Consider the following 19116-nt stretch of genomic DNA (forward strand, 5'->3'; position numbering starts at 1 on the left):
ATCCAAAGATTTCCACAGCTCTTTAGCTGAAGAGGTTGAGCAGTATACATCAAATAGTGCATCTGAGAGGGCGGACAGGATTCTCCCATGGCAGAGATAATCCCTTTGCTTAAACCTCTCTAAGGTAGCACTACGGGCAGGTTCCTCTTCATTAGGTGAAGGATGGTCTATTTCTATAACGGAGAATAGCCCTAGCGTAGTAAGCCAAAATTTCATTCGTTGTTGCCAACGTCTGAAGTTTTGCCCGAAAAATTTTTCGGGTCGGGCACTAGCCTCATCAGACCCCGTTACCCTATCGTTCATTATGTTTATTGATGCTACAATCAATTCTCTAAAAATTGTAATAACTGTAATAGAACTAATTATGCTAAAACAGTAATATTTAATTGCACTAATAAACGACGAGCATGCAATAAACTTTAATAACAGTAAAGGGTTAAGAAATTGTGTATTTCCGGTCGAAGCGTCGGACGTGCCGATGTCTTTAGAGAATTGGTTGCCGCCCACGATGCAAAGGTGAGCGCAAGGCCCACGGGCTGGGGATTTGCACCCCCCCTGCGCGCGTTAATCGTGCACGTGACGCCCGATTTATGGATTTCCGGCTCGAACCCCCAAATCCACTCGATTTGGGCTTGGCCCGCGCATGCACATAGGTCTTCTTATTATTACTAAGCAAGGATGGAAGGGCTTCATATATAAGTCCTTCCAAACTTCTCCACTTAGCAATGTGAAACTAAAAAACACTACAAAAATTACTTTAAATTTAAAACAAAACTCAACACATATTTCATGTGGCATCTCATTACTTTCACGTCAATATATTTCGATCTATTCATATTTACAGTAGCCACAATTACAATTACGTACAATTTCATCCCCGCTGGCTAGCTTTTTGAGCGTGTACGTATATTTTTCGTGCTTATTTTATTCATGTTTCTCTCGTGCAAATTGACTTTCTTTTTTGTTTTTTTTGCCTCTGTATTCTTGTGTGGCAAGAAGAATACAGAGGCAAACAAAAAAAAAAAAAACAAGAGTCAATTTGTATTCTTCTTGCCGCACAAGAATACAGGTGTGGTAAAAATCAATGATTCGTTCGTCCTCATATCCATCCTTAAATTAATAAATTATAAATAATTATTAATTATTAGTATAAGTGGTTAGGTATAAAGAAAAGTATACTTAGACGCACCACCATTAGCGTTCTATGTGAATTGTCTAAGTAAACAGTGAATAATTCATTTCTAGATAATATGAAAAAGATAAATTATAGATAATTACAAATAAATAATAATTAGTATAAATAGTCAAGATATATAAATAAATATATAATAATATTTTATGTTTCAATTATCGTACTGTCGTTAGGGGTAATTTTTCTCTATATTCTTAAAAGAATATTCGAGTTGTTCGTTACGTTAATATTTTAATTAATTAATCTGATTCGTCGTCATTCGTGCTTGAAGGAGTTGTGTTGTTCTCAAGAGTTACGTATCGATTTCCTCCTCCTGTTGTAGTAGATGCTTGCCAATTCAAAAATCATAGAATTAGAAAAGTTATTATGACTAGTAAAACTACTGTGCAGGAATTTGAAAGGCATTTGGTGAAGTATTCATCGTCCAATACCCATGCAACACCTGGCTTTCAATGTAATAAAAAAAAAAGGCAGGAAGATGGAAAATGGTTTTGGCTTCCCTTTCTCCAATATTATATATTTTAACAAGTTAAAGGAAGTGATGGGAGTTGAGAAAGGCAGAGAGCGAAGGAAAACGTGGAAGTACATGTTTTCGACCTGTATATAATTATATATTGGTCACTACAAATAAATAACAAGAAACATATAATTTACAAAAACTACAGACCTAATTAAGTTCGTCAAGGATCATTGATCATGCATGCATTCATGCAGGTCGACGTTTTGGCACATATTTGAGATTTAAATCTCGATAGAGTCGAGGTAATACATGCTTTTCTTTTATGTTAGTCATTATTTCAAAAATTAATAGTCACCCGTTATTTATCTCTTTTGTGTTGGCCCCGAGATGGATTGACGGGGACACTAAAAACGCTGAGGACGAACGTATTCGTCTTTTGTCACCATTCATATAAATTGACGGGACTGATAAGATTCCAATGTCCGGACATTTGCAAATTTGCACCGTTCATCCCTTCGGGTCTGCCCTTGGTTCTTATCTCAGCAAAATGACTGATCAATTTCTAGAATTGCTTCAAACAGACAGCTGCTAGATATGTGCATACACATGGATCTTGTATCGCTTGGAAATTAGTTACAAAAGTTCTCCGATCACTGAAAATCATATGCAAAATAATTTTCTTAATAATTGTAAATGAATAATAGCATTTGTTGTTAAAAAATTATAGCAAAATTTTCCGATATGATTCAAGCTATCTCTTAAATAATAACAATAAAGATTAAGACAATAGTAGTGATGGTGTCCTTTTCGTTTGTTCGGGCTCTGACTCTCCCCAAAGCTATGATCATCTTCTGAAAGATCGAGATCTAGTGGCTTGAGATGTAAAGAACGTTAAACTTGGTTAGTTCTTCTAGCGTGGTCATTCCGATGCACAAGTCGGTATCAAATGTGTTGATGCAATCGACCTCAGTCAAAGTTGATCAAGCTCGGGTTGGCTCGAGTTTGAATTTTGATGTTTGATCAATATATTAGTAGGATGTCATGTAAGTTAAGATTGATCAGATAGTAAAGAAGTCAAGTAGATAAAGGTTGACCGAATACTTGATGATGTTAGAAGCCCAACAAGAGTTGGCATGAAAAGTCAAGTATATCAATATTAACCGGATACTTGATTAGAATATTGGAAGTCAAACAAGAAGTTTGTTAGGACCACAATCAAAGTCCTACATTAAAAATACATGAAAAAGATCATGAGTTTAAAAGATAGAAGATATCTCCATTAGTATGAGGTCTTTTGAGTCAAATTTAAAAATAAATTTATGAGAACTTAGACTCAAGTGAACAATATTATACTATTGTGGAGATATATAAATTCTTTTGGTTCTAACAAAGTTGGCAAGAGTAAAGCCCAAATGAGTGAACATTGACCAGACACTTGGTGATCGAAGATGGTGGAAGTCTCAGTGGATCATGGAGGACCAAACACTTGGCACAGATGAGAAGTCTAAGTGGGTCACAAAGGACCGGACACTTAGCACGAAAGAGAAGTCCAAGTGGAACACGGAAAATCAAACACTTGGTATGATTAGGAAAGTTCAAGTGAGTCAAGGTTGATCGGACATTTGGTAATCAGAAGTCTAATGACAAGTTGGCAAGAGAAAAGTCCAAGTAGATCACGGAAGACTGAACACTTGACATGGATATGGAAGTCCTAGTAGATCAAAGTTGGTCGGATGTTTGGCATGAGATGCGAAGACCCAATAAGTCAAGGTTGATCTAGCAGGTCATGAATTACTAGATATTGGACAGAGAGAGTCCTATTAGGTTAAGGTCAATTGAATACTAGGCAAGATGTGAATTTAGCCTTGAAAAGGTTGAAATTAGGGTAAGTAATCCACCAACTGATTGGCAAACCCTAAACCTGAAATTTTGAGTTTGCTGCTTGAGAAATCAATTGGTTAGGGCAATCGATGGGAGCAAATGATTGGGGCAATCGATTGGTAGCTTATTTCGAACAGACAAAATATTCCCAAATCGATTGGCGACTAGCAATTGATTGAGGCAATCGATTAACAAAAGGTGGTCAATGTACATAACATTGTGGAATCGATTAGAGCAATATTAGTTCGAATAGCATCCTTATAAAGCGGATTTCGAGAAGGTCTCTCACTACTGGTTCTTGGATGTTTAAGGATGAAGTGTTGTTCCATTTTCAAACTAACAAGAGACATTCCAAAGCTACCAACAACGATCATAGTGAAGTTCTCATCTTCTAAAGTTGTTTTGCTTTCATTTGTAAGTTGTATTCACTACAAGAAAAAAGCCTAACAACAACGGTTTTTCATCGTTGTCGTAACCCCTTTAGAACTGTTGTTAAATGTCGTGTTGTTAAAAAGGGTGTCCAAAGACAACAGTTTTTAACCGTTATCTTTGAAGGCAAAGACAACATTTTTACAACGGTGAAAAACTATTGTCTTTTCCTTCAAAGATAACAGTTTTTCACCATTGTCTTTAAGCGTCTACCTTTAATAGCAGAGTCTTCAACAACAGTTTTAAACTATCTATGACAACGGTGAAAAATCGTTGTCTTTTTTAGATAAAAAATTAAAAAAAATTAATACACAATTTTCCAATATTATAAATCATTCAAAATACTAAATTTCAAAATAAAATTTAATATACAATTTTCTAACATTCAAAAATAATATCTATAACATTCTGAAGAAATTTCATAAGCAACCAACAAAATGATAACACTATTAAAACAAAGGTAGAACAATATAACACGAGATTTTCTACTTAGATGTCCGTGAAGAGGAGGGACTGCAACTCCTAGTGCTCCTTAATTTGTCAAAGTCTCTCCATTTTTTTTAGCTTGGCATTCTTCCCAGTACTCTTGAGGACACCTATTCGAATAAAGATATATATTACAAATTAGAAACTAAACTGTACGCGTGAATCTAATTGCACTGCATAAATGTTACATAACCATAAAAATCATTTGATCTAGTCATCTAACAGAAGTGCAAAAAGCGTTATCTATGTAACATAAATGGTAACCTCTTGAAACAATATGGTGGCTCTTAAAGTCATGAACACGTTAAGGTTTTCACCAACTATAGTAGGAATGGCCTGAAACAACATAAATATGTTTTTATTTGATTGTATAGTAGGAAGAAAACATTAAGATTTATACTGCTGCTGCAGTAGAAAATCATATTGCTACTCAGTGTTCAAGCCTATCTATCGCAACCATCAATAAAAACATCAATCAATATAAGGCGCACAAAATTTGATCTCTTGCATCAAGTTGGTAGATCATACCTCAAAGTCTTTACGAATGATTTTGTCCATGTTGCAAAGGGTTAGGATCTTGAATCTGGTTCTCCAAGTCTTGTTGCCTTGTGTCATCTCCATCTTCAACTCCAGCAAGGTTTCTGGCTTCATTCTGCTGCTGACTCTGATTAAGTTGGACCGAGCGCAAAGTTCTCCTAGCCCTCCATCTTAAATACTCAATGAGAAAAAAGTTCATACTGATTGAAATACCAAACCTAGTAAATGAGGAAAGTAAAATGGAGAACACAGGGCTTACTCCTAGCTGCAGAATCAACAAGGGGATTTTCAACTTCTGTATTAAAAATTAAACAAAAAATTTGGGCTACCAAATCCATCTGACGAATCGCATCACCTTACCACACTATAGAAAACATGAGCAAAGAGGATCACAAGTGCAAATTGGAACGATGCATAGGCCCAAATGTAGCTCTGGCTCACTGTAAATAAAACACTCAAATTCATGGTTTGACATAAAGCATTGTAAAAAACACAGATTCAGTACAACAATGTGGCAATCACACACAACGCTATTAAGGTTTGTTGTATAATAAAAAAAAATGGATACTGAATATATGAAAGATAATAGAAAATATTGGAAGAACCTGAAATTGCAAAACCATAGGAAGAGAAAGATGAATTATCCATCGTTGAAGCTATCATGGATGCGAGAAGACCTAGAACACAAGCAAATGGCAAAGATACGGCAAGAGCATGGGGACCCAATTCACTAACATGTTATAATAAAGTTTTAGTTGAAAGTAAATGTAAACTCATGAGACTAAATTGAACAAGTGTGTTGGAAATCATTAAAAAATCAAAAAATAATAATAATACAAATTGTATTTGAAAGTTGAATAATCTTACTAAGAGTTGCTACAGGAAGCAGAAATAGGCAAGCATGCTGACCATGACAAGAATAGGGACGTCCTGCAATACCCTGTCATGAAAATGAAGAAATACCAGTTAAAACTAACATATACCCAAAGGTCAAAGGCATATATCGCCACAAGATTAAGCCAAAACCTATAAATTGTTAAATAATGATCTATTGATTATAGTAATGCTTTTATTAAGGTACAACCTGCAGGTCAATGAGAAATTTCTAATATATTCAAGGCATAAATTTTGATTCAAAGCTTGTGCAGAAAATAGTTTGCACGACTCCAGTTTTACTTTAAAAAAATAAGTAGTCTGACGGAAATCTTAACAATTTATCAGAGGGAGCAATATGTTTTTTGGCCGGACGGATCTGTAATAAACGATCACACACCCAAACTCAACATCCCAAACAACATATACAATCAAGTCCACACAAATCTAGCACTAAAAATAACTTACCCTCGAGCCATATCTGATATCTCTCTCGGAGGGCTCGGGAGGTTATTGTGGCGATGAGCTGGGACAGAGGAATAGGGCAATGCCAACACTAGAGTAAAGATCGGTTAGAGCAAACCTGGTTCGATCGTCGAAGCTGCGATGTGTAGAGAGGCGCCGCAGGAGGTTAGATCTAGGGTTCAAACCTCTCTTAACCGGAGATCCACCAATGCGGGGTCGGCGACTCTAGGAGAAGAGAAATCTCCGGATGGACTCCAGGGATCAGTGGAGAAGAGCCTTAGCCGACGGTGGATGCTTGGTGCTAGCGCGATCGATTTCCTCATGGCTCCGACGTCGGGGAAGAGTTAGGGCTCAACTACGGCAGCTATGGCGTTGATCGGAGCAAGGCACGACTCAATGAGGCTTCAGCCGGCGTCGAGTAACTCTTGGGTGGTGGTTATGTATGCGGGGAGAAGAAGTATCGCGGTGTCGATAGGCGGCGAGGATCAGCGTCGGGTTGGGAAGGAGGGGAAAGGGGAATCGACAGTGGTGACCTAGCCTCATGCGAAGGGGGTGGCGGCGCCAAGGCAATCGGCGCTCGGTGATCGGCGATCAAGGCTGCGCGGCGATCGGCGATCAAGGTTGCGCGGCGATCGGCGATCAAGGCTGCGCGGCGCTCGGGCTAGTGGGTGAGGGCAGCGCGAAATTAGGGAAAGGGAAACTAAGGAAGGAAATGAAAAGGGCACGATACAATTATTATATACTTAGGTTTTAAATTGATTAAACCCTAAGTTAGCTTCTCTATCAACTCCCATTCAGTGGTTATTCCAAACAGATTTTTTTTCCAAATCTATAATTGATCCCCTTAAAATACGCCAACAATAATAGTTTTCAATAAAACCATTGTTAAATGAAATAAGACAACAATTTTTTGAAAAACTATTGTCTATTGAGTGTGATTGAATCTCAAATTTCTTATCAATGCACCGACACTTTACGAGCAAAGCAGCGAGAGCAACGAGGAACGTCTTTCATAGAGGAGTCGCAAAGGAGGAGTCGGAGCTAGGTTTTTGTTCGTGGAAGAGTCCCGCAGAAATGGGTTTTAGGTTTTTGTTCATGAGTTTTTTTTCGTGAAGTTAAAAAAAACTATTATTTTTTTGGGATTCAACAACATTCAATAGACAACAATTTAATAAAACTGTTGTATATTATCATGTAAGCAACGCTAAAAGACAACAGTTTTTTAAAACCATTGTCTTTGACATACATTAGACAACAGTTTTTTAAAAATCGCTGTCTTTGACATACATTAGACAATAATTTTTTAAAAACCGTTGTCATTTAAAAAAAATTATGGCGAACAACAATGATTTTCAATAAAACCGTTGTTAAATAGCAAAAAGATAACAGTTTCTCGAAAAACTGTTGTCTATTAAGTGTGGTTAAATCTAAAATTTCTTGTAGTGATTAGTTTTCAATGTTGTATTGTCATGAATTTGATGTAAAAGGTTTCTTTGTTTCCAGAAGGTATTTGAAAAGGAAAAATTCATTGTGCAAGAAGATCACTAGGAGTAGGCATTAGATTAGTCGCCTCAAGAAGGTGGATACCAGAGTCGACCCTAGGGTGGTCAAGGATGGGTTGTCACATAGAGCACGACCTCTCGTTAGTCTCAAATTAATTTTTTAGTAATTTTTTAATTTTTTTTTAGTAAAGGCTAACAAAACAAATTGGAGTTTCTTTTTCTTAACAATCATTTACTCCTCCTATAAGTCAAAAAAAAAAAAAAAAAAAAAAAATCCCCAAGATCTCTGAAACCCTCACCACCGCTTCAAGCTATCGGTCATTGGAAACTAAAAATTGACCATGATTTTGGATAGAGCTCGGCTTGGACTATATTTTGGTACCAAAATTACACAAAAGTCCCCGACTCACAAACAAGGTGGGGTGCACGATGGAGATGTGCGATGAGGGCGACGGGTCAAGCTTGGAGTTGAGGATTTTTGTGTAATTTTGGTACCTAAATGTAGCCCAAGCTTAGCTCTATCCAAAACTGTGGTCAAATTTCAATTTTCAGTGACTGATGGCTTGAAGCAGCGGTGAGGGTTTGAGAGATTTTAGGAAAAAAAAATTTTGACTTAAGGAGAGAGTAAATGGTTGTAGTTGATTATTGATTAGTTTAAATTTCAAGCCTATTTTGTAAGGTGAGAAAAAACCCAACCTTGTTCTTTGATTTTGGTTGAAAACTTATGAGCTGTGGTTGATTATTGATTAGTTTAGTTTTGTTGTGATATTATGTAGATATGGAAGCTTTTATTCTAGAAGTGTGAAAGTAGTGGTACGTACTTTAAGCTCAATAAATTCTTTACTTCATGTTGCAGATGAAAAAACACTGACCCTAAAATAAAAGGTGAAGCTAAGTTTTCAGACATATTGAACTTAGAAATTTTGAGTTTTTAATGGGCATGGTTATTTAGTATGACATATTAGGTAAAATTAATATTGTTAACAAAGGCTTACAATCTGAAAAACATGCTTATTGACGTTGTTATGACCAAGATTAACGGATTAATTACTTCTTTTAAAGAGTACAAAGAATCTAGATTTGGATAAATCATCAATATAGCAAAAGAATTTGCTTCAACAATGAATATTTCTTATTTTTTTAAAGAGACAAATATATTAAAAAAAGATATTTTAATGAATTACATGTGAGTCTTCCAAAATATCTCAAGAATCTTCCAAGGAAGCTTTTAGAATTCATTATTTCTTGCACATAGTAGATTAAACAATTAGGTCATTAAAAAAAAAGTTTGAGCAATATGAGAAATATGAAGATATTTTTGGATTTCTTTTCACAGTTGAAAAGTTGAATTCATTGATTGATGAGGACTTGAACTCATTGCAAGAATCTTGAAAGGAAACTATAAAGAAAAGAGGGTAAATGACAAGATATTTCAAATTTAGATGAAGATGACTTATATCAAGAACTAAAAAATCATATAACATATTCTACTAAAGGAAACAAAGACAACAAGTGAAATATATATTTTTTTTTTTGCAAAGAATGAATTATTTCTGAATTCATTCATTTGCATATAGAATATTATTGATTATTCCAGTGACTGTTGCATCTGTAGAAAAAAATAGTTGTTCTAAATTGAAGTTGTTGAAATATTGTTTGACCCAAACAAGATTGAAAGTATTAGCTATGATTTCGATTGAAAGTGAGTTTATAGAAAAACTTAATTATGAAAGATTAATTGATGACTTTAAAAATACAAGAAAATCGGTATTTCATAGTTAATTGTAATAGTTCTTTTCCATTTTGTATGATAATGTAATGATACTAATTATTAGCAATGTGGAATATAATATTTTTCATTATTATAAATATTTTTTTATGTGTTCTATTAATGATAATATCTTTATAGCATCGATTTTATTATTTTTTATATGAATACAACGGACCTTTTTTTCATCAGACTCTTCAAAATCTAAGGCCAACCCTAATGGATACTAAGTAAAATCTCAAAGTTATGCATGTGGAGTCAATTTTGAATAAGGTTTATGCTGCACATTCAAACGACGAGCACAATATTAATTGACGAAGCAATTGGAGCTATTGACCCTCCTAGCTCTGTAGGTCCTAATAAAGTGGAAGAAGAAGAGTGTCTCACAAATAACCGACGTAAAGTGAAGAAGAAGAAGAAGAACTGGAAAAGAAACGAGAGCTTAGTGGAGAAGAGGTGCCTCTACGCACGAGAAGAATTCCATATCTATGCCTTACCCGCTGTGATGCTTATATAACCAACAAAAAAACATCTCCACATTAGTTGTCGCACCCTCCTCCGCTCTCCTCATAAAGGTTGATAAGAGAATCAAATCCGATAGCCATTAGAGGCTTCTCCACTCATAAAACTCCACCTATTCCTTCGAAGGCAATTGGAGAACCAGATCTAACCATCATTAATTTTTTTTTTTTTCACACATAAGACACTACGTATTCCTCCAAAGGTGATCAAGAAATCAGATCTGACAGAAGGAATCTCCATTACAAAAAACTGAAATCTGAACACTAGCTCATTCGAGAACTAAGCCTTCAAATGTGACTAAGTGATTGGATGAACGTTAAGTACTCAAGGATTGAATCCAAAATAAACTTCATTGCTCCTATTAAGATGTTGAATCGAGTACTTTGGCGTTGTAGAATACTGATCCTTAATATTCAAAAACGCCAACTCCTATTGTTTGAGAATGTTTATATGAACACAATATTTAGTGCTCGGAACTGACTTATCTGCAAGTACCCCTAGTGGTCCGGACTACTTATTTGAAGATGTGCTCAGGAATATGTTTATTTGATGATCATATTTAGTACTCGGAACTGATTTTCTACAAGCATCCCTTAGTGCTCGGGATTGTTGGTGTAGTTAGCACCAATAGTTAAACTTAGGTTTTTATGAATGATAAATGAATTAAAATTAGATGTTGTATTGTCTAATCTTGTTACCAAGTGTGCAAGAATTGGCGGTCTAGAAGACCTAACACTAGGCTGAAGCCTAGTTAGGTATGAGAACCTGATAACTGGTATGAAATCCAGATAGATCAATGAGTGACCCAATAACTAGTAGAAAATCTAGCTCTGTGGGACCTAACAACTGGCCGAAGTCCAATTAGATCTCCGGACAAGTCAAGTGATTGTAAATGGTAAGTGAGGTAAGTCATTGAAGCAGAGTGATCCAGTGAGGATGAGTCCCGATGGGATTGTAAGTATTGGTCCAGTTTAGGTCTATTTTGGAAGCCTAAACTGAGACCATGACTAGATCTCGGTCTTGAGAAGACAGAACTAATTATTAATATTATTTTATTATTGTTCTAACTCTGTTTTATAAGGTATATTTTGTTTAGTGGATTAACTCTTTTTTACAGAATTAAATGCAAAAATAGCCTCAGATGAATAGTATCTGAGGCGTTTCAAAGGTGCATAGAGGCACCTTGGATTAGCGCTTAGAGGAACCCTGGACTCCTTGGAGGCGCCCTGGACTCATTGGAGGCAACCTTGAGGAGATAAAATTGGCAGATAAGACTTCATAGCACGGAGGCGCCGTGGAGGCCTCAGAGGCACATTGGAGGTGTCTTGGAGGCGTATTGGAGGTGCCTCAGAGGCGCATTGGAGGCGTCCTCGTGCACATGGAAATCGAAGATGGCGAAGGTTATCGAGTCCAAAGGTTTGGAGATCAGAATCAAGGTTGAAGGCTCCTTGGATGGAGTTGGAGGCACCCTCAACACTTCATAAAAGAGGTGTTCAACCAGCAGAACAACAACAGTTCATTTTCTGAAGCTTCTCTTCTGCTTCTCCGACCACATCTATTGTGCTACTACTACGCTACTACTCCGCGACATCTGATTGCTGCCAATAGACCAACATCAACACACTAGCTCGACTAACTTCAAATCTTCTAAGTATTGGTAACAAATTTTTATTGTGCATTTTTCTTTATATACTTGCAAAAGAAAAGTGTATGATTGTTACACTTTTCTTTTTTCCTTGTATTTGTTTTCCTTTGTTTGACGATTCCGGAAAAGATTTTTAATGGATTGTCCATCAATATGATCTGAAAGATCGTGAGTCTTAGAATAGGAGTCGATAAAGATTCCGAATCAAGTAACAACCTATGTTCGATTGTTTTATTACTTCATTTAATTTTAATTCCACTTCACTTTGTTTTAAAAAGAAAAGATTTCTTTTAAAATACATACGATTCACCTCCCCTGTCACATGCACCCATCCTATAGGAATTACTATATGGAAATCATGTTTATTGATCAGAAATGACTATTTGTGAGTGCCCCTTAGTGCGTAGACCATATTTAATGATCAAGAATGTTTATCTGAAAATCATATTTAGTGCTCGGGTCTGACTTTTTGCAAGCGCCCCATAGTGCTCAGGACTATTAATCTGAAGACCATAATTAGTGCTCGGGAATGTTTATCTGAAAATCATATTAAGTGCTCAGGACTGACTTTCTGCAAGCGCGCCTTAGTGATTAGGGATATACTTATTCAAGAATCGAGCATGATCGGTCGAGGTATTCTGGGACGTTTGATTTCTCGATCAGTCCCTCGGTTAATGACACGGGTACCATCAAGTAGCATTTGTTGTTATATGAATTCTCTTTACTCATTAATCAAAAGATTATCAATCTAAAATTCATAAAGTAATGAAGCAAAACCTAACTTAATTGTTGAAATTTGAAGTCATTCATGCCCTAGATCAACAATTAACACTATAAGAAATTTTACAATTGGTGATGCGTTTTAGCGTCGTCAAATGTAAGGAAAACATGTCGCCAAAGTTTTGACGACGCAAGAGTGCATCGTCAAGATGCGTCGCAGATGTCTCATAGGCAAATGTCAATTTGACTTTTGACGACTTCTAAAATGTCACAAAATGTTATATATTTTTTAATTTATTTGAGTCACAAAACGTTATATATATTTTAATTTATTTTCAACTTAAAATCATCGCCAAAATACATTATGATTATTTTTTTGTCTATTAAATATAATTATCAAATAAAATAATTAAATGTAATCAAATTTAATAGATGTACAATATACTTATCTTAACTAGTCAAATATTAGTCAAATATTTTTCAAAAACATACACAGTCAAATGATGTCAAAAACATAAGATAACTAGTCAAACGCTAATAAGATAAAGTTAAAAAAAAATACATACTCATTGCTAGAGGCAAGGGAAATGCTAGAAGAGATCAAGTCGAAGAGCATGTTAGTAGAAGCTGGAATGAGAAATCCGAAATGACTTGTTGAAGTTATTACAATAACGATTCAAATTTTATTGTTGCTCATCGATAGTTTGTCGTTGTTCATCGATAATTTTTTGCATAGTCATAATCTTTTCACTATCATCATAACGCTTTGCATTGATGTTTGTTGTCATAGGACCATCTACTACATATAATTTAGGTAATGGACCTAAACCTTTAATGTAGTGAAACTGTGAGTTTAAAATTTGTATCATGATACTAACATCCTTAGGTTGATGCGCATTATCAAAAGAAAATATTGATATATAAAATAAAGATGGTTGTAGCATAAACAAAAAAGTGGGATAAACACCAAACAAGAAAAACTGAAAAGAAAAAAAAACACCATAAAATAAAATAACACCATAAAATACCATCATGAAGGGAATAAACATCAGAATTAAAACACCATAAAATAACATCATAACTTAAATTAATGGTCAAACTGACCATAATTAAATGTCAGACAGTAAAATCAAGAATATGATAAAAGTGGACTGTGAACCAAAACAATGTCGCAAGGTTCTTCGCCAGCGAAAGCAGGTCTAGAGGATTGAGTCGTTCAATAAGTAAATGCTAAACAAAAACATTATCAAATTTAAACAGAACAACATCGTGAAAGATAGTTGAAAATCATCCCAAAAAATGCTTCACAAAACTACAAAAGGCTTAGTAACACAATCATAGAATTGACAGAAACGCAATCCTTTGACAGCTGAAAATCATCCCAATAAAGTAAAATAAAACTAACTATTACTAACTGATCTTTTTGGAGACTCGAAGCGATGGCAGCTAGCGATGGCAGCCGGGGACATGGCGCTCCTGTTGACCGCTGATGAACTCCTGGTGGGCGGGACCTGCAATCACAAAGCGTCAGTGCCGGGCCAGGGAAGGGTTACCCGACGATGACCCTCCGACGCTCAAGTTAGACACCGTCGTTATAGAAGAAACGGGGAAGCAAAATGGCAGCGTAACTGTAGTTACAGTAAAGATTATGCATACCTCCGACGAAGCCTGGGGCTCCTTATATAGGACCCCGGGAGCGCGCGTGCATGCTTCTCGATGCATGCACGCTTCTCAAACCCTTCCCTGAAAGGATATGTCAAAAAAAGTACCTCTAACGCTATACCTCAATGACCTGAGCATATCCTAACCAGACAATGGAAGCTTCCGTCATACGATTCTCTGCCTGATCTCTGCCTGATCATGTCGCCGACCATGCTGTCTGTCAGCGACACGGGTCTCGAGGAAGATATCAATCGATCCTGCTTTTGTCTGCTAGTGGGCCGAGCGGATGACCGCTCGGCTGCTTCCGCTGTCTGGGCCGAACGGGGTGGCCGCTCGGCAACTTCCACTTTCTTGGCTTGCTGGGTCGTGTTTCGCTGGCTGTGATCTGATCTTTGGCCCATCCAGATGTCCGCCTGGCACATGCCCAGCAGCTCGGCACATGCCCTACCGGTCGACGCCTGCTTTGGTGATACTGGGTCTTTGAGCGTCAGAAGCTCGGTGTGAGACCGGGCTATTATAATGTCGGACCGGTCATTCCTTAGTCCGATCGGCTGATGGGGTCACCTGGTCGGACGTTAGCGTGGGGTCGTTGACCACCTTGACTTTGACCTTCCACATGGCGCCGACCTCCTGCGGGGCGGGGCCCCACCTTACCGCCGGATCACTAACCATTTGTTCTTTTTTTCTAAAATAATCACAAAGAAAATCTCAATCATCTTGGCTTACTCCCTTGTAAGGCTTCCTCTATGGCACATCTTTATTTTGCAACCAGTTGCTTCTAGTGTCTCCTTATCTTACACCTTCGGTCTCTAACAACTCTCATGCATGGCAAACTGCTCTACCTCCGCCTTCACCACACTCATCTTTAGATATATAAATTTGTTTTTCCAAACCAAAAAATAAACTCGCTAATACGTAGACATAATCAAAATGATATAATGCAATTTTACAAACTTACATCAAGATAATCAAAGATGAGTTATTTATCAACCAAAGTGACATCCTCTGACGTCGTAACCCTTTAATCTAGGAGTTAACGGAAAGAATCACATCACCTGTTTGGTATTTTTCCCTTCGTATTTTTTTCAACCCATCTGCTCACATCAAATATAGGACAATTCTCAAAACTAACATTTTCATTTTAGAAAAGAACATAATCATTTTCACAAACATGGATTGACTCATATCTCAATCTCAACTAGGGGTGCAAATGAGTCGAGTCGCTCGTGAGCCATTTGCGAGCGGCTCGATCAAAGCTCAACTCGAGTTCGAATTTGATCGAGCTCAAGCCGGCTCGTTTAACATTCGAGCTGAGATCGAGCTCATTTAAGACTGGCTCAAGGGCTCGTCAGGCCTTGTCAAGGTAGATTAATTTAATATTTTAATAATTAAAATTATTATTAATTTTAAAATAAAGAATAAATTATGGAGGAGTTTGTGGCTAGAGCATTGATCCGGTGATAAAGAGGGGGAGGGGGAGCCCAACCGGCAGGAGGTCAAAGTGGTCAACGCCCGGTAGACGTCCGACCTGGCGAATTACCTTCCGGATCAGCAGGAGGAATAGTCGACTCAACATCTCGACAGCTCGGCCTGACGCCGAGTTTCCGATGCTCATAAGGCAAAGCGGGAAGAGATGATGGCCGAGCGGTTGTCCCGCTCGGCTAACAGTAGATACGGCATCAACCCTGCAATTGAGGCTCACTCGCTCGACATGGTGGATTCGGACATCAAATCACCGACCGAGCGGGCCTCCGCTCGGCCCGGGGAAGGCCACTAGCCGAGCGGTTCCTCCGCTCGGCCCGGTAAAAGACAGAGAGAGCGGGTGGTGATATCTTCCTAGGAACTAGTGTCGCTGACAAGAGGCATGGCTGGCAACATGGTCAGACAGAGAATCGTACGGTGGAAACTTCCACTGTCACATCAGAAATATGCTCGTGCTATTAAGGTAGGGTGTCGGGCATACTTTCCTGACACGACCATTCCAAGTATGCTTTGAGGAGGGTACGTGCCTAGGGAAGCGTACACGCATCCCTGGAGAGCCCTATATAAGGACCCCCAAATTTCGACAGAGGTATACTAACTTCATTACTGTAGCTACAATTCTCGTTTCTTCTTTGCCCTACTTCTTTCTGCCGAAGATTTGACTTGAGCATCGGAGGGCCACCGCCAGGGAACCCCTCCCCGGCTCGGCACTATATTTTCAAGTTCACGGCGGCAAAGGATCTACGTCTCCGAAGTCTTCAACCAGTCAACAAGAGTGCCACGTCCCCAGTGTCCATCGACTCAGCTCTCAGACAAAATCAAGCATATTATTTGGTGTATTTAAGGTCCACGGTTTGAATCCCACTTGCACAGCTTCTAATTTATTTTTCTAAGTCAGGTTCGAACTCGGCTCGAGCTTGACTTGAGCTTGAGTCGAGCTCAAACTCACAAGCTTTATCGAGCTCAAGCTCAAGTCGAGCCTCTGTAGTTTTCTCGAGCTCGAGCTCGGTTCAGCTCGATTACAACCCTAATCCCAGCACACTAAACTTTCTCTTTCACTCATAGTGTGAGCCAAGTAATATTGCTTGAGAAATGACTACTTTACAGTTCTTTCTCAATTTCCTTCAGCATATCATCAAAATTCCCAGTTTGGAAATTTCCTTGTTAAACAAGCTTGTTGGATTCTCCTATTTTTACTAGTTTAGTCAAATAATTCAAAACATCTGTCATTTCATCTTGGGCATCACTATCAGATAAAACTTTATTCTCCATCGGTGGATGCTTAAATTGTTCACTGTGGAAAACCCCCTTATTTTCGTTTTCGGACTCTAGAGAGGGACGGAGGGCTCGACTACAAGGGAGAGGGATGAACGAGTGATAACGACACGGAGAGCAATAAGTGAGAGAGGCGAGTGAGAAAGTCTTGTATTTCGACGACGGTAGATCTTTCATAGTTTTGAATGTGTCTGTTGCATGAGATGAATTATTTCATTCTATTTCACCGCTTCAAGCGTCCTTCCTTCTCAATGCTCGGGCATCCATCCAATGCATTCTATTCGATCTCCGCTTGCTTCTAAATCTTACGTTTCACTTCGCTACACTCTTACATATGCTACACAAGCTTCGGTGCGGTACACGGAACACCAACCCAATCTCGACAAAGAAAATTCAAGTACAAGCAACTCCATCTCCTTCGGACCCTGACATGAATGGTTGCTTTCTATTGATTGGAGCTAGAAAATAGGTGCTTTCAATTAGTTAGACTTCACACACTATATAAACAAATATAACAAGCGTGCGATATCACAAAGCATCAACCTAAGGAAAAATGATGACTATGGAGTGCAAGCCCGTAACTAGATAGACTATGGGTAGTTCAGGTGCGCATCTTATATAACACATGTCGATGTTGCCACCAAGAAAGGGTTGACTTTAACTGTGAAAAGAAAGATGATTGTATCTCACACATATACTTTCTTTATATATGGAAATGTTATGTAAATATTATAGTATAGTTTTATAAAGGATATATAAGTTTTCAGGGCGTAGTACAGACGGTGGACGTATGATATCTTTTGCGTAATGATCAAAGGTCGATTCTCAGGAACTAACGACCTACCTGACACATGTGTACCTATATATACCTCCCTCCATATCTATGAAGTCGGCACTAGGGGAACCGTTAATGTAGCGGATCTACATTTTTATAAAGAATATATAAAAGGAAGGGATTGAATAGCATCTATAAATATAATATTACCGAAAACATTGTTAAAATACTTCTATGAGAAGGTTTCCTTGAGTTAGGAAACATAGGGAAGTAATAAATCTTTATTGGTTTCAACCCTGCTCTTGGTGTTCGAAGTAATCATTAATGGTCGGAAACATGGCTTTTTCGTTATGCGTTGTGAACACTCTCATTTTTTTGGTCTCATCTTCTCTGAAGAAGCTCAAATCGAACGGATAGAGTAGATGGTCCAACTACAGAACTTCTTCTTTTTCATTAGTTCCATGGTCGTGCCTCGTGGCACAGCTGCACCCATACTATTGAAATGGTTCGTCAGTAGAGATGTTTTCACTAGTACCCTTTCTTCCAATGGTACTATAATTCCTATTCCTATCCCTTCATTCCTTTTTTTGGTCATGTCATATTAAGTGTATCTTTACTAAGCCAGAAAAAATAATTATTACACGAGCATCTTATTTTCCCCTTTTCATTGGCATACTCGAGAGCACGTGTCACAAACATCCGAACATCATTTTTATATGAGATGCTAATGCCCGAACTAGCTGTGGATATGAAACTTTCCCTGGAGGTTTGTTCAAGTCAGAAAAATTGGCTATGCTAATGCCCACTTGAAGGTTGGTGCCCAGAAATGAACTACAACACAACAGAAACTAGAATTTTAGATACACATATCACAATATTGGACAGGGTAGGTTCCTAAATTATAACGTGAACATCACAGTTAAAGAAACATATAGAGAAACTCCGCAAATGGTGTTATTCGACATCTGTTTATATGACACATTGGTTGAGAATTTGAGACAAAAGAAAAACTCAAAGAAGAAATACAGTTTACTTTCTTAGCTACAACATTTGCATTCTTCATTTCATGATTAACAATCTCATCAAGTACGAGTTCATTAGGATACTCCAAGACAGATTAATTCTACAAAGACTCAAGAAATTCTGCCCACATGAGCGTCATTTAATCTTCTTGCACTAATCATTCTATCTAAAACTAAGTTTCCACTTCATGAAAAATATCATTATTCATAGTCGCGGTATAAGACTTCTGAGAGTTAGTATAAGAAGCTCTTTCATGGGAATGGACAAGAAAAATAATGAAAAATCAAAATACTCAAAAGCCCAAAGTTCTTTCAAGAAGCAAAGACACGAGATTACATATTAAAGTTGTACAACAAAATAAAGGTTATATCAGTACGATTACAAGATCAGCGAGAAGTCCAAGCATTTTCACATCTAAC

Source organism: Zingiber officinale, chromosome 10B (genome assembly GCF_018446385.1).
Source record: "Zingiber officinale cultivar Zhangliang chromosome 10B, Zo_v1.1, whole genome shotgun sequence".
NCBI lineage: Eukaryota > Viridiplantae > Streptophyta > Magnoliopsida > Zingiberales > Zingiberaceae > Zingiber > Zingiber officinale.